The 18951-nt window shown below is 39.2% G+C and overlaps 1 protein-coding gene across 3 annotated transcripts in view; it reads left to right on the top strand.

Moving 5' to 3' along the window:
* The window catches only part of ROBO3 (roundabout guidance receptor 3), a 384723-nt gene that overhangs the window by 191496 nt on the left and 174276 nt on the right, over positions 1-18951 (top strand). The gene's annotated exons all lie outside the window — the stretch shown is intronic.

Raw genomic sequence — 18951 nt, 5'->3', positions numbered from 1 at the left:
ACAGTATACACTGTACAGTATACAATATGCACCGTACAGTATGCCTTATACTCTATGTACTATACAGTATACACTGTACAGTATACAATATGCACCGTACAGTATGCCTTATACTCTATGTACTATACAGTATACACTGTACAGTATACAATATGCACCGTACAGTATGCCTTATACTCTATGTACTATACAGTATACACTGTACAGTATACAATATGCACCGTACAGTATGCCTTATACTCTATGTACTATACAGTATACACTGTACAGTATACAATATGCACCGTACAGTATGCCTTATACTCTATGTACTATACAGTATACACTGTACAGTATACAATATGCACCGTACAGTATGCCTTATACTCTATGTACTATACAGTTACACTGTACAGTATACAATATGCACTGTACAGTATGCCTTATACTCTATGTACTATACAGTATACACTGTACAGTATACAATATGCACTGTACAGTATGCCTTATACTCTATGTACTATACAGTATACACTGTACAGTATACAATATGCACCGTACAGTATGCCTTATACTCTATGTACTATACAGTATACACTGTACAGTATACAATATGCACCTGTACAGTATGCCTTATACTCTATGTACTATACAGTATACACTGTACAGTATACAATATGCACGTACAGTATGCCTTATACTCTATGTACTATACAGTATACACTGTACAGTATACAATATGCACCGTACAGTATGCCTTATACTCTATGTACTATACAGTATACACTGTACAGTATACAATATGCACCGTACAGTATGCCTTATACTCTATGTACTATACAGTATACACTGTACAGTATACAATATGCACCGTACAGTATGCCTTATACTCTATGTACTATACAGTATACACTGTACAGTATACAATATGCACCGTACAGTATGCCTTATACTCTATGTACTATACAGTATACACTGTACAGTATACAATATGCACCGTACAGTATGCCTTATACTCTATGTACTATACAGTATACACTGTACAGTATACAATATGCACCGTACAGTATGCCTTATACTCTATGTACTATACAGTATACACTGTACAGTATACAATATGCACTGTACAGTATGCCTTATACTCTATGTACTATACAGTATACACTGTACAGTATACAATATGCACCGTACAGTATGCCTTATACTCTATGTACTATACAGTATACACTGTACAGTATACAATATGCACCGTACAGTATGCCTTATACTCTATGTACTATACAGTATACACTGTACAGTATACAATATGCACCGTACAGTATGCCTTATACTCTATGTACTATACAGTATACACTGTACAGTATACAATATGCACCGTACAGTATGCCTTATACTCTATGTACTATACAGTATACACTGTACAGTATACAATATGCACCGTACAGTATGCCTTATACTCTATGTACTATACAGTATACACTGTACAGTATACAATATGCACCGTACAGTATGCCTTATACTCTATGTACTATACAGTATACACTCGTACAGTATGCCTTATACTCTATGTACTATACAGTATACACTGTACAGTATACAATATGCACCGTACAGTATGCCTTATACTCTATGTACTATACAGTATACACTGTACAGTATACAATATGCACCGTACAGTATGCCTTATACTCTATGTACTATACAGTATACACTGTACAGTATACAATATGCACCGTACAGTATGCCTTATACTCTATGTACTATACAGTATACACTGTACAGTATACAATATGCACCGTACAGTATGCCTTATACTCTATGTACTATACAGTATACACTGTACAGTATACAATATGCACCGTACAGTATGCCTTATACTCTATGTACTATACAGTATACACTGTACAGTATACAATATGCACTGTACAGTATGCCTTATACTCTATGTACTATACAGTATACACTGTACAGTATACAATATGCACCGTACAGTATGCCTTATACTCTATGTACTATACAGTATACACTGTACAGTATACAATATGCACCGTACAGTATGCCTTATACTCTATGTACTATACAGTATACACTGTACAGTATACAATATGCACCGTACAGTATGCCTTATACTCTATGTACTATACAGTATACACTGTACAGTATACAATATGCACCGTACAGTATGCCTTATACTCTATGTACTATACAGTATACACTGTACAGTATACAATATGCACCGTACAGTATGCCTTATACTCTATGTACTGTACAGTATACACTGTACAGTATACAATATGCACCGTACAGTATGCCTTATACTCTATGTACTGTACAGTATACACTGTACAGTATACAATATGCACCGTACAGTATGCCTTATACTCTATGTACTATACAGTATACACTGTACAGTATACAATATGCACCGTACAGTATGCCTTATACTCTATGTACTATACAGTATACACTGTACAGTATACAATATGCACCGTACAGTATGCCTTATACTCTATGTACTGTACAGTATACACTGTACAGTATACAATATGCACCGTACAGTATGCCTTATACTCTATGTACTATACAGTATACACCGTACAGTATACAATATGCACCGTACAGTATGCCTTATACTCTATGTACTATACAGTATACACTGTACAGTATACAATATGCACCGTACAGTATGCCTTATACTCTATGTACTATACAGTATACACTGTACAGTATACAATATGCACCGTACAGTATGCCTTATACTCTATGTACTATACAGTATACACTGTACAGTATACAATATGCACCGTACAGTATGCCTTATACTCTATGTACTATACAGTATACACTGTACAGTATACAATATGCACCGTACAGTATGCCTTATACTCTATGTACTATACAGTATACACTGTACAGTATACAATATGCACCTTACAGTATGCCTTATACTCTATGTACTATACAGTATACACTGTACAGTATACAATATGCACTGTACAGTATGCCTTATACTCTATGTACTATACAGTATACACTGTACAGTATACAATATGCACCTTACAGTATGCCTTATACTCTATGTACTATACAGTATACACTGTACAGTATACAATATGCACCGTACAGTATGCCTTATACTCTATGTACTATACAGTATACACTGTACAGTATACAATATGCACCGTACAGTATGCCTTATACTCTATGTACTATACAGTATACACTGTACAGTATACAATATGCACCGTACAGTATGCCTTATACTCTATGTACTATACAGTATACACCGTACAGTATGCCTTATACTCTATGTACTATACAGTATACACTGTACAGTATACAATATGCACCGTACAGTATGCCTTATACTCTATGTACTATACAGTATACACTGTACAGTATACAATATGCACCGTACAGTATGCCTTATACTCTATGTACTATACAGTATACACTGTACAGTATACAATATGCACCGTACAGTATGCCTTATACTCTATGTACTATACAGTATACACTGTACAGTATACAATATGCACCTTACAGTATGCCTTATACTCTATGTACTATACAGTATACACTGTACAGTATACAATATGCACCGTACAGTATGCCTTATACTCTATGTACTATACAGTATACACTGTACAGTATACAATATGCACCGTACAGTATGCCTTATACTCTATGTACTATACAGTATACACTGTACAGTATACAATATGCACCCTACAGTATGCCTTATACTCTATGTACTATACAGTATACACTGTACAGTATACAATATGCACCGTACAGTATGCCTTATACTCTATGTACTATACAGTATACACTGTACAGTATACAATATGCACCGTACAGTATGCCTTATACTCTATGTACTATACAGTATACACCGTACAGTATACAATATGCACCGTACAGTATGCCTTATACTCTATGTACTATACAGTATACACTGTACAGTATACAATATGCACCGTACAGTATGCCTTATACTCTATGTACTATACAGTATACACTGTACAGTATACAATATGCACCTTACAGTATGCCTTATACTCTATGTACTATACAGTATACACTGTACAGTATACAATATGCACCTTACAGTATGCCTTATACTCTATGTACTATACAGTATACACTGTACAGTATACAATATGCACTGTACAGTATGCCTTATACTCTATGTACTATACAGTATACACTGTACAGTATACAATATGCACCGTACAGTATGCCTTATACTCTATGTACTATACAGTATACACTGTACAGTATACAATATGCACTGTACAGTATGCCTTATACTCTATGTACTATACAGTATACACTGTACAGTATACAATATGCACTGTACAGTATGCCTTATACTCTATGTACTATACAGTATACACTGTACAGTATACAATATGCACTGTACAGTATGCCTTATACTCTATGTACTATACAGTATACACTGTACAGTATACAATATGCACCGTACAGTATGCCTTATACTCTATGTACTATACAGTATACACTGTACAGTATACAATATGCACGTACAGTATGCCTTATACTCTATGTACTATACAGTATACACTGTACAGTATACAATATGCACCGTACAGTATGCCTTATACTCTATGTACTATACAGTATACACTGTACAGTATACAATATGCACCGTACAGTATGCCTTATACTCTATGTACTATACAGTATACACTGTACAGTATACAATATGCACCGTACAGTATGCCTTATACTCTATGTACTATACAGTATACACTGTACAGTATACAATATGCACCGTACAGTATGCCTTATACTCTATGTACTATACAGTATACACTGTACAGTATACAATATGCACCGTACAGTATGCCTTATACTCTATGTACTATACAGTATACACTGTACAGTATACAATATGCACTGTACAGTATGCCTTATACTCTATGTACTATACAGTATACAATATGCACCGTACAGTATGCCTTATACTCTATGTACTATACAGTATACACTGTACAGTATACAATATGCACCTTAGAGTATGCCTTATACTCTATGTACTATACAGTATACACTGTACAGTATACAATATGCACCGTACAGTATGCCTTATACTCTATGTACTATACAGTATACACTGTACAGTATACAATATGCACCGTACAGTATGCCTTATACTCTATGTACTATACAGTATACACTGTACAGTATACAATATGCACCGTACAGTATGCCTTATACTCTATGTACTATACAGTATACACTGTTCAGTATACAATATGCACCGTACAGTATGCCTTATACTCTATGTACTATACAGTATACACTGTACAGTATACAATATGCACCGTACAGTATGCCTTATACTCTATGTACTATACAGTATACACTGTACAGTATACAATATGCACCGTACAGTATGCCTTATACTCTATGTACTATACAGTATACACTGTACAGTATACAATATGCACCGTACAGTATGCCTTATACTCTATGTACTATACAGTATACACTGTACAGTATACAATATGCACCGTACAGTATGCCTTATACTCTATGTACTATACAGTATACACTGTACAGTATACAATATGCACCGTACAGTATGCCTTATACTCTATGTACTATACAGTATACACTGTACAGTATACAATATGCACCGTACAGTATGCCTTATACTCTATGTACTATACAGTATACACTGTACAGTATACAATATGCACCTTACAGTATGCCTTATACTCTATGTACTATACAGTATACACTGTACAGTATACAATATGCACCGTACAGTATGCCTTATACTCTATGTACTATACAGTATACACTGTACAGTATACAATATGCACCGTACAGTATGCCTTATACTCTATGTACTATACAGTATACACTGTACAGTATACAATATGCACCGTACAGTATGCCTTATACTCTATGTACTATACAGTATACACTGTACAGTATACAATATGCACTGTACAGTATGCCTTATACTCTATGTACTATACAGTATACACTGTACAGTATACAATATGCACTGTACAGTATGCCTTATACTCTATGTACTATACAGTATACACTGTACAGTATACAATATGCACCGTACAGTATGCCTTATACTCTATGTACTATACAGTATACACTGTACAGTATACAATATGCACCGTACAGTATGCCTTATACTCTATGTACTATACAGTATACACTGTACAGTATACAATATGCACCGTACAGTATGCCTTATACTCTATGTACTATACAGTATACACTGTACAGTATACAATATGCACCGTACAGTATGCCTTATACTCTATGTACTATACAGTATACACTGTACAGTATACAATATGCACCGTACAGTATGCCTTATACTCTATGTACTATACAGTATACACTGTACAGTATACAATATGCACCGTACAGTATGCCTTATACTCTATGTACTATACAGTATACACTGTACAGTATACAATATGCACCGTACAGTATGCCTTATACTCTATGTACTATACAGTATACACTGTACAGTATACAATATGCACCGTACAGTATGCCTTATACTCTATGTACTATACAGTATACACTGTACAGTATACAATATGCACCGTACAGTATGCCTTATACTCTATGTACTATACAGTATACACTGTACAGTATACAATATGCACCGTACAGTATGCCTTATACTCTATGTACTATACAGTATACACTGTACAGTATACAATATGCACCGTACAGTATGCCTTATACTCTATGTACTATACAGTATACACTGTACAGTATACAATATGCACCGTACAGTATGCCTTATACTCTATGTACTATACAGTATACACTGTACAGTATACAATATGCACCGTACAGTATGCCTTATACTCTATGTACTATACAGTATACACTGTACAGTATACAATATGCACCGTACAGTATGCCTTATACTCTATGTACTATACAGTATACACTGTACAGTATACAATATGCACCGTACAGTATGCCTTATACTCTATGTACTATACAGTATACAATATGCACCGTACAGTATGCCTTCTGTACTATGGACAATGCCTTATGAACTCTGCCTTGTACACAATGTACTGTATATTATACACTGTGCACTATACAGTTCACATTTAGTGTACAGCGCTTCGGAATCAGTGGCGCTATATAAATAAATGATGATGATGAGACAACGACAAGTCTCCAGGTTTTCCAATCATGAGGGAACAGAATAAAATGTTTGCAAATAATCATACTTATTTTTTGGGGGGAGTAATACATAATACATAAAATCCTCATCTCTCTGCGTTGCTGTTGGTGCAGCACACGAGACCCCTGGACCGCACAGCAGTGAGCCGTGTGTGGGGGATGATAGGAGGCAATTTGTCTCCTGCAGAATAATAAGCTTTATACGCTGCTATCTCTGCTATGATGTGGGAACTGTTACATTCACTTCTCTTTATTTTGTGTTTAACTACAAGACTGTAAGGCCTAATATACCAGGGTACGTTATGTGCTGTGTATAACGGAGTTCTCTGTGTATTAATCCTTCAGTACCCTCTCACCATAAAACTGTATTGTGATGCCGGTACACAGGGCGCTAGGTAGCCGTACTCACCTGGTTACTATGGGTTGCAGCACCTCTGATCCCCATCGCAACGCCAACCCGTGATTGTATATATATGCAAACCAGAAGCATTTACATGCCAGACAGACAGTTACACATCATTTCCACAGATATTTGCAGGTTTTATACATTTGTCACAGAAAATATCCCTAATTTTGACTAATTCTGTCTAACTTCCACTTACAACTGCTCTTATTCTGTACATTTAATGCAATTTACACGCATATGACCTGGGCTATACAAGTTAATATTAATTAGAGATGAGCATTTCTAAAATGCAGAAGACCTGTACATTATAACCTAGTGTAGTAAACGTGATGGGGACTATAATACCTGGAGGGGAGCCGAGTCCCAGCACTGAGTGTTTACATCCATCAGGGGCCCAAAAATCATTTTACAACGATGGTAACTATAAATTACACGGTCGGTTTGGGTCATATATAAGTCAGTTTCCGCTTTCACCGAATACCTATTACCCAGAGAGATAATGGGAGCTGTAATCTTGTCGGACACTATACCTTCCGCCGGGGTATTTAGACCAGTGATGGGCAACCTGCAATACTTCTAAAGCCGCATGGGTGGCTCTTTACCCTTCACAAGGGCCACACATTATCCTTACGCTCAGTAATAAGATAAAACAATACATTTAATCCAAGAAAGAGGCACCTATCTGTAATAACACATCAGCAGCATATTATACAAGTGTTACAAGCTGCAACACACAGTAATGCAATATGGAGCTGGGGGCCCCAGGTGAAGGCTCGGAGGGCCACCTGTTGCCAATCACCGATATTCATCCTGGTACCTGGGGATGTGACTTCCAACCCTCAATCTCAGCCACAAAGACTCCTGGTGCTGAAATAATTAAAGACGTCATGAATTATGAACCAGGGGCTCAAGGTACAAAGGGACCTGTAACAAAAACATAAGGAGACAGACAGGTGACTGAAACATTGTTTAGCAGCATTTAAATATCCCTTTTCTCACCTGCCCGCATCACATTTCATTCCAGGACTGGAGAGAGGGGATTAGGGAGGTGCGGGGGGGAGAGGGGGAGGGATATCTCTCAGTTATAACTATTCATCCCGACTCAGCAGTCAGGTCCAGTGTAATGAAAGGCCGCGCGCTGGGAGCAGACTGAAGGCTTATTAATTAGCGACTTAATCTCCTGCAGATAGAATTGTGAGAGGTGTCAGTCAGACTGGTGGGGGGCAGGGGGGGGGGGCTGCTGGCACGGAGACAGCAGGTAGGAAGCGAGTCGATAACTCTTGGGGGAGAACGCATTTCCTTGGAAACATGGAGTACTGGGCAAATATTTGAATAATTTACCTTTCATCCTGTTTTCTTGTCTTTCTCTGCCAACAAGGGTCGAACACCGGACGGCTGGTTTGGCAAATTAATAGATGGATTAGGACAAGAGGAATATTGCGGAGCGCCGGCAGATTTAGTGCTGTAGTTTCCTCTTCCAAACGGCTCAATTTGCTGAAAGCAAATCCGATATATCGTTATACAGGTTGTGTCGAATAAACTGTCCATGAAAGTGTGATTTTACATGTGACAGAATAACGGATGTCAGGCATACGCTAAGCATCGTAAACGGAAATGTCCATTCAGTACATTGTTACAGACATCTGCAGTCTATCTAATGCTCCAGGGCCGTCTTTCCAATAGGCCCATCAGATTTAAATTTCGGAGAAAACTAGACGCATGCCGAAAGAGCTTAAAGGAACACTAAAGACAAAAATGTAAAATACATGTAATGCAACATCATACATAAGAAGTGCTCATTTACCTTGTCCTGTTTACCATGAGCATAGATGGTTAGGAGCTCCTGTTGTTTCTCCCCCACCTCCTCGCAACAGCTTGATGTTGCTTCTGTAGCCTTGTAGTCTAGAACGGGTGACTTTTCCACCTGTAACCATAATTTAATCATTTACCAGATTCCCTGCGTCGCTTGCCCTGTTCCGTATATTAATTTATTGCGGAGTCTCTGAATTACAGCTAATTATGAAGCCATACTAAGGGGCTATTAACAATACAGACAGTTTATACTTTGCACTTATTACCTGAATCCCCCCATGAGTGACTTTTCCATATTTTAATTTACTGGAGTATCAGTAGAAGTATATTGGCATCCGCCAGAATGGATGTTTAGGTTATCCCTTCTAATCCAACAATTTATCCAATTAATTCCAGACAAATTCCACAGCAAGATAATTATGTCAGAGGTAAATAATTCATGAGTTTTATTAACCATGAGTTTCCCTATAACTGGATGTGGAACGAGCTATATCTTCTGGACCTTTCTAAAAGTTGTGTTGAATCTGAATGGACTTTAAAACAGTTTAGAGAATTGTGCGGTCTCTGCGGCTTAACTATATAATGCTAGAACATGTGTTTGTAATCGGGAGCAACTGTAATAATGTATTTTTTGTATACTAGACATTCATAACATCATAATAAATGTATTTTATTGATAAAAAAAAAATTATATAAATGTTTTATCATTAATGACCATGGGCCTGATTCATTAAGGATCTTAACTTGAGAAACTTCTTATTTCAGTCTCCTGAACAAAACTATGTTACAATGCAAGGGGTGCAAATTAGTTTTCTGTTTTGCACATAAGTTAAATACTGACTGTTTTTTCATGTAGCACACACATATCAACTTTTAATTTCAGTGTACAAAGTATTTGTGTGCTACATGAAAAAACTGTCAGTATTTAACTTGTGTGCAAAACCGAATACTAATTTGCACCCCTTGCATTGTAACATGGTTTTGTCCAGGAGACCGAAATAAGAAGTTTCTCAAGTTAAGATCCTTAATGAATCAGGCCCCATATTATTAACAGGTGACATCAATTTAATTTTTTTCTGTACGTTCTGTTGTGACTTTATATTCCACACATGTACTGGACGTATCCTGCAGGGTATTGTCTGTTAGAGCAGAGCGCACCTAGACCCGTATTCATCACCAGACGTATCTTTACATTAACTTCTTGTTGAACATGGACCTGCATATGTCTGATTTTATGTAGTGTTTTTATAAAAACACAAAATAGATTAATTTCGCGTGCCTTAATGAGTCAGACACTAAATGTCTGTGTACAGTTCTAGAGTCCAGCCCGCGCGTTACCAGTGTAACAAATTTGGACATCCTGCATCCACCTCAACCACCTGTTCTGCTACCTGCCCAGGTATCGGTGTCGCCCCCTCACTGACAATGTTTTTATTCCGTCTTACATGCTGTACCCCACTAGATACTCGCTCTCCTGCCCTTCCCCTGCCCCCCCATCTCCCCCCACAGAGCAGAAGCATTAAAAAAAATGTTTTATGTAATTATGGAGTTAATCTTTCTTTAATGCGCCCGCTGCTTAAATCATTTAGAGCCCCCCCCCACCCCCCCACCATGCAGCCACTGAATTAAGTGGTACTTGTCTGTGTGTCCAGGTATTATTCTTTAAATTACTGTAACAGAAATATCAAATATCAGTTTTTAATCACATTATGCGCATACATCTGCCAGCTGACGCCACGGGGGATTGCGATCAATACCAGAGCCTACAGCGATGAGGCTCTGCCGCGATTTCTGAGCTTTCGGCAAAAATGTAATGTGGTGAGACACTTGGGGGCACATTTATCAATATTCACATAAAGTGAAAAGTAGTTTTCAATCCTTATCGCAATGATAAGGATTGAACTATTTCTCACATTTATGTACAGCCCTGCACAGAAACAGCAGTTCCGAAAAACTGCTGTTTCTGTGATGTAAAAAATCATACTTGCTCCCCTCTTCAGAAGCGCTGCCTCCAGGTCTTCTCTTCAATTGCGCATGTCCAGTTCCAAGAACTGGACATGCGCACACAGATCCCCTCTCTGTCTCTGCAACGATTGTTGCAGAGAGAGAGCGCTGAGTGACAGGGAGGGATCATGTGATCCCTCCACACATGCGCTGTCCAGCTCTGATGAATGGTGACTGCTCCCAAAAACGAAGAGGAGTGCAAAGCATCAGATATCCATGATATCTGCTGCGATGCACCCTTAATAAATTTGCGGAGGACAGGAGGGCACCTTAATGACCCGTTAAAAGCACTATCGTGCTTTATTAAATATGCCCCTTGGCGGCCTAGACTTGACAGAAATCTCCGCTCATTTTCAGTGCGAGGAAAAATGAGCGGCGGGTGCTACTGTGTTTGACGGCAACGTGCGCGGCACGATGTCCGTGCACCGCATCGCCGGGAATTGAATTCCCCCTGAAGATTTCAGTACCGTATTAACCAGAACTTAGTGTGCGCAGGAGATCATCACGCCAGACATCCGCTGCACTTTGTGGTTATTTGAATCCCCCCCAATAACTGAGAGAGACCCAGCAAAGCGATTCATAAATCTGATCACTGCGGATTTATAGATATGGGTGCAGGAATATTTATTATACGTCCAATGAGCTGCGACAATATATGACCCTTATCACGATGGTAGGAAGGAGTTTGATAAATAGAACCCCTAATCCTGGATTAATGTAAACTCATTACCTTTCTGCTGTCAATCCAAATATGTTTGGAAAAGGCATTAAAGACACCGCAAGCCAATGATATAACTTGTTATTATCTATGATCGCGACAGATGTGAAGCTTTAAGTATTGTTTCCTGATAATATTTGTATATATATTAATTATATTGTCCTCAGGTTCTTTCGCATCCAATTAGTGGCGGCGCAGTGATTGCAGGAAGCGTCCCGCGGTGGTGTCTCGTAAATAAAAGATCACACAGGGTAACACGGACCCTGTCACAGCAGTCTTAGAAAGACCCCCAACGTAGCACTATTATTGTGGATGGAGGGGAATGAGAGAACCAGTTTAAGAAAGTAGAGGAATTAAAAACAAAAATATTCTGCAAATCTGAAACCGGAATCATCTCCTTACCAGTTAATGGGTAGTATTAAATAAAGGGATATTATTGCCTATGTAAAACTAATTTAGATTTTATAGTATTTGGACTAGAAAATTAGAAATGACAGAGATGTCACTTTAGGTAGACGACAAGATAGTGTTAAATAGTGATATTTTATTTTTAATCGTTGTTTTGATAATGGTATTAAACAATTAGTAATAAAATTTGGAGCACCAGTCTTAAAATATACTAAATTATATTTATAATGTATCTCGCTCCTCTTCCTCCCTCTCCCTGTGTGTATCGGTGCTCCTCAGACTGTCAGAAGGAGGCGCACATTGGTCATGTCTTTGTGTGTTACATTATGTATCAGTGCTCCTCACAGTGCCATGTCTGTGTGTATTGAATAGCGCGGTATGAATGTTCCTTTTCTTATCTCTCTGGTGTTCGGATCACCCAGAGGTCCTGTGAGCGCTTTTGTACAGGTCCAGGTGACGTCTAATGTCCATCATAATAGCGTACAGTTTGTAGCATGTTGTTCCTATTATAATACACAGGTTTTCTTAGTCTTATTGCTGCTGTGATGACACCATTACTCAGCTCTTATACAGAGATTATTAGCTGGAGTCTATTCATATATAGAAGACTGCAGTAAGCAATCATTGTGACATACTGTGGGGTACAATATACGACGTGTTCTTATCTCTCTATAATCTGTTCCTTCTTGTCTCGCGGTGGTTTAGGGTCTAGAAGGTCTGCCCCGGGCACTACAGAACCGGGATATCATTTACTGGTCTCTTATCTTAGTAATTATTCATTTTCCTTCCAGCTTTTCTCCGTTCTGTTCCTCCAGACTCTCAGAATAGATAAATCGTACAAATCTCTCATTAATTCATTCTGATACAGTGTCCATTCTTATGTATGTGATGCTGATTAATTTTCTCCTCGCTGCAATTAGCGCCTGATTGACCCCTTTTGTGTTGAACCACGTGCCCCCCAGGGGGATTGCGCCTCTTCTGCGCACAACTGGTGAGTGTTTGTATTCTGGGCCACACTCGGCCCTTTTCATCTGCTGTCAGGAAGCTGATCCTGATACGCTTCAGCTACAAGAGCCCACTGGTGTCACCTCCAATACCCAACAAGTACCTGCTCCTGTCCTGGCATCAGGAAGGTGAGGAGTACACGGGAGCTGTGTTCTATAAGATCACTGAAGTATTGGAATATTCTGTTATCGACCTCTCTGTTCCCCATATATTCACTAGCAGGAAAACTGCTATGTTATAATCTACAGAAGTGCAGAATACATTTAATATAAACATGTAAAGATCTATAAACACACTGCTTTACAGTGTATGAACATCTTGCACTCGAATAGTTTACAATTCACTACAAGGCACAATGGGTTTGCACTTTATCACCCCCTGCTGGCCACAAATAGTACTGCAGTAGATTTGAAATCATCATCAACATTTATTATATAGCGAAAGCATATTCCGTAGAGCTTTAAAATAAGGAACAAACGCAGTAATAAAACAATACTGGGTAATACAGACAGAGAGGTAGGAGGGCCCTGACCGCAAGCTTACAACCTATGGGACATATGACATATATTAATTATGACAGAAGGTGAATAATCCTCTGTACGGAGGACTGATCTGGATCTGGGGTGTGAAGTTCTAGATATAAGGGAAAACTCCCGTTTTACGGGACAGGACAGGAGGGCGTTCTTATACACCCGCAAATATAAAATGTGGAGGGGTCTCACTCACCAAGACAGGCTCGTAAACCTTGAGACCCGCTTATAGTGATCTCCCCCCCCACCATGGGTGTAACATAGTATTGGGGGGGGAGGGGGACAAAGAGGTTTTACTAGGGACACACTCTTATATTGGTGATTTTCCCTGGTAATTGTTGTTCGTGTTTTGCAGAATGTAACAAACTATTTACATTGTAATTCCAGTGTTTGTGACTGTGCTGAGTGTAATTATGGTCACAATTAAAGGAATGTCAGTATTGAGCTGAGCACAGCTGGAATCTGCCAATTTAATACAGATAATACTAGATGACCTTTTCTTGTTGTTCTCAGCGTCGCCTACAAATGACATTTATGTCCCTTCCAGTACGTTCTGCTGGGTAATAATGATGTAAAGTGTTAGATATGTAAAGCTTTATATCTAACATAACCTACAGAGAAGTAAACACCGTATGTGGATATTTTGTTCCAATGTTGGAGCTGCGGTTGGTTTGGCTTTACCTCTCTCTCCGACTCTCCATGCCCCAGAGCCTCTAAACTTCATTAAGTAAGGGCATTTAAGAGACGCTAAGAAAATGTGGGCAATTAGCTATGGTATATGCAGATTATTGACCCTTATTACCTCTACCCAGGGCCGCCATTAGAAATCAGGCCCCCCCCCATGAGCAACAGCGCAACACAAACTTACCAGGGGGCCCGCTGTCTTGCAGTCCGCAGGTCTCCGCTACTCTGCGCTAATGTCTTCAGCCTGGCTGTCACAGACAGATCACATGATCGCAGGGGAATGATTCCTCCACCCCTGCGATTGCATTCTGGTGCCTGGCTGTCACGGTGACCTCAAAACCTCATTTTCATGTCAATCCCCAAAAACAGCAGTTTTCGGGGACTAGACGCCAATTAAAGTATTTCTCTAATCTATCAATAGTGCATTGCAGCAGATATCATAGATATATGCTTTGCACTTTTCTTCGTAGTACATAGCAGTCCCCAGAGATGTCTATGGGGACCGCTATGTACCGCAATTTAACAATGAATGAAAATCCTTGTGTGGAGGGATCACACGATCCCTCCCTGTCACACAGCGCATGTGTGGAGGGATCACACGATCCCTCCCTGTCACACAGTGCATGTGTGGAGGGATCACACGATCCCTCCCTGTCACACAGTGCATGTGTGGAGGGATCACACGATCCTTCCCTGTCACACTCAGATGGCACAAGGCTTCTGTGGGACCGCACAGCAGCTTTGGGAACGAAGAGGCAGTGAAAAGGTGAGTTTTTAACTTCACAGGAACAGCAATTTTTTATTTTTTTTTTAAATCTTTTTTATTTGTTTTTTTCTCAGAATTCAGAAAAATGACAATAACAATAACCAGTACAAAGTACAAGAACAAGTACAAAGCAGAAAATACCACTTACTTATTTGGACATTTTCAAATACATTCAAGATTTTCAAAATTATACATCAACATCTCTACTATATGGATCCATGCTTTATGTGCATCTTTAAAAAAGATGTTCTTATCAAATTGTGGCGGTACCAAGGTTCTAGGCAGATGTAAAAGTGCAGCCGGGGAATATGGGTAAAATAAAGCGTAGGAACAGCAGTTTTTCGTGAGTGCTGCTCCTGTGGAGATTTTTTTAATAAATTTGAGAAATAGTTCAATCCTTATCAATGCGAAAAGAATTGATAACTCTTTTTAATTTTTGCCGAATATATTGATAAATGTGCCCCTATGGCGCCTCTTTAAAAATTACAAGCTTTTTGCCCCATTTAGTATCATCTGTTGTTGGAACGATGACAGATGATTTTTTGGGGGCAATTTACTACTGAAGTCGTGAAGGAACAAGGCATCGGATAGGAGGCTGATCCAGCATCTGTACTGCACCTGCGTGGACTAGGGCGGGCATGGAGCGTTGCCATTTGTGTAAAGCAGCGCAGGGAGAGCAGCAGCGATGCCGGACACTGAGCCGAAGATCCCTCTGCTCTCCCCATAGGGTACAATGGCTGACCCATCTTCAGATGTCCTTAGCCGTCGGGGTCAATCTCTGGAAAGCTAAGCTTTTCAAAGCTTTATAAAGTTGCCCAGACCGCAGTCCCCATTGAGTATTATGACTGTGGATTAAAACAGTAATTTTCCTAGTGCAGGAGATAAATAGCCCCCTTAGTGCAGCGTTATGAGTGAATGGAGCGAGAGTTATCACAAAGTCAGATGTTGCTGCTCCTGTCGGCGCACTGCGTCCTGAACACAGCGACTCAAATAGCAAATCAATAACCCAGACAGGAAAATGTTAACCTGACATTTTATTGATGTAACAATAATAACAGACAGTGTCCTATAATTAAAAGCATCAAAGAAACATATTTGTCTTTTTACTGTTAAATCGATCTGTAAAAGTTTGTGGACGAGTCCTTTTAAAATAACTCACTGCGGCAGCGTGAGTAATTAGAATCCATCAAGATGTAATTATTGTGTTCTTCTGAGCCCGGGGGCCTAGACTTCACATTGTTTAATCTGTCGAGTCGCCTCTTGCATGAGGAACCGATGTCTGTATATTGATATTACACTTTATATAGAGCAACATATTAACAATTTAGATGTACAGCGTGCAATGAAAGGGAGAGGACCCTGTCTATCAGAGCTTACAATCTAAAGAGGATGTACAGAATGAGACCTGTGCTTATTCTGTACAGAGCCTTGTGTGTGTGTATATATCTACAGGATTGGTCATGTTCTCTATAATGCTGTATTCATCCAACACCCTGCAAGTTTCTCTGCAAGTGCGGACAAACAAATATTATGGGGACAGATATTTTGTGTTGATCCATTCTCTCTCTTTCTGATCTATTCACCCTGACACTTGTCCACAGCTATTTGGCACCAACTGGTTCTTTCATGAAGCCGACAACTGTCAATTGTCAACCCCGGGCTGCTTCCAGCAGACAACAGTATATAGAAGAGTATTATAGAGCAATGATTACATTTAATAGCTGGTCCAGGGAATATAACGCCAGCCACATTCTGTGTGTTTGTTCAGTTCCAGTCACCCTAAAAGAAATCCCATCATGCCCGCTCCAGTGATAGACATCAAATAGCGGCACCCCCCCATATCAAAGGCACCTCCAGTCCCGCTATCTGATTGTGCAGCCAGCTCACACAGGGATGAGACACTAATAATCCATATTCACCATTGTTCCCACCGAGCCAAAGGTTTCATTTATTGTCTGACAGAAGAAACACGACAGAAAGATAACTGAGCGGAGCGATCGATAGGAAGCAATCTGTACAGTGTCGCTCGTACAGCTTCATCTTTTAGATGGGAAAAAAATTGAACATTTCCCCTCTCTGAGCATTGTGTGCCTGTTTATTCCTGGGTGCAGAGATCATGTGTTCTTACATCTTTGTTATATCGTCCGTATTTTAATCTATTTGTTATACGTTACAAGCTCTCAGAGGACAGATTTAGTCTCCTTCTGTTTTTAAAGATGTTTAATTTGTTAAGATGTTTTAATTTTGCCAGATTTCAGTAGGGTTCACCAGTTGTGTATACTTAGTGTTAAACTACCCCCAAACTTACTTTTTAATGTTTCAGTCTCATGCTTTGAATGCACAGAACAATGACAGCAATGGCTGCCATTGAAATGTCATTATCCAGACGTCTGTCCTTCGCAATCAGGATTTTCTTATTTGTATAATGTTCTTTGGGTGTAGTTTAAAAGTCGCCCTGACTTCAATTATTTCAATTAGCTTGTCTCGCTTGCCAAAAAGAAAATCTTATCCTGCACTGAGGAGCCCTAACAAGGGTGTAACAGGCTGAGTCTGTATGTGGACAGACATAGATTCCATAGAGAGTAACTTGGTGATCCCACCTAACTCCTCTTATTGTGTTAATGTAGCTTAACACTGTCGCCAGATTCGAAATAAATTATCCTTTAGCATCATTTTACAGAGGGAACAGTTACTTTCTGTTTTGTATAATACATTACTAAAAAAGTAACTGTACTGTTTTTGGAGTAAGTGTCCATACACAGGAAAACTGCTGAAGTCATCCCAGTAACATTTCACTGTGTGCATTATATACAATTAATTGATAGTGTTGTCTCTAAGGCACAGAGTGTTCACTATGTATTTAAAAATAGCAACTTTCATGATGCTATTTTCTCAATAGTCCACATATTCCAGAGGCGTGATAAAATGGGGTTTCTGAGTTGTATGGAAGGTTTATATTTTCCAGTCCACAATCGCCCACAAGAAGTCCACGTTCCTGACAAGTGACATTATAGCAGCAGGCCACAGACCAGCTCAGACGTTCCGAACGATAGAAAGACGTAGCCGGCCACCAAATACATACCAAGATTCCAGCATATGTGGGTTATATGGCCGCTTGGACTAACTTCAACCCCCTGGATATAGGAGATATTGTCAAGATTACCCATTAGTGTCCCACCACTTGTAATGTGGACCCAGCCGAGTAGGTTGTATTTATCTAATGGGTTTGGTATTTGTCCAAATGCTCTCTCAATCCTCCTAGACCAGTGCTCATCGTAGACTGGTGTCCTTCCTGACCACTGAAAAAAGCCACTGCAAGATCTCTTCTAGATAACTTTCCTTAGACCCAAACAGCGTGACAAGCCACAGTATCAATCCTTCTCTTTCTAAGAAAGTTATTGAGAAAGTTGTTGCTACCCAATTGTCA

The sequence above is a fragment of the Mixophyes fleayi genome, chromosome 11, assembly GCF_038048845.1.
Source record: "Mixophyes fleayi isolate aMixFle1 chromosome 11, aMixFle1.hap1, whole genome shotgun sequence".
NCBI classification, from domain to species: domain Eukaryota; kingdom Metazoa; phylum Chordata; class Amphibia; order Anura; family Limnodynastidae; genus Mixophyes; species Mixophyes fleayi.
The sequence above is the reverse complement of the archived record's forward strand: the minus strand, read 5'-3'. Positions and strand labels throughout refer to the sequence as shown.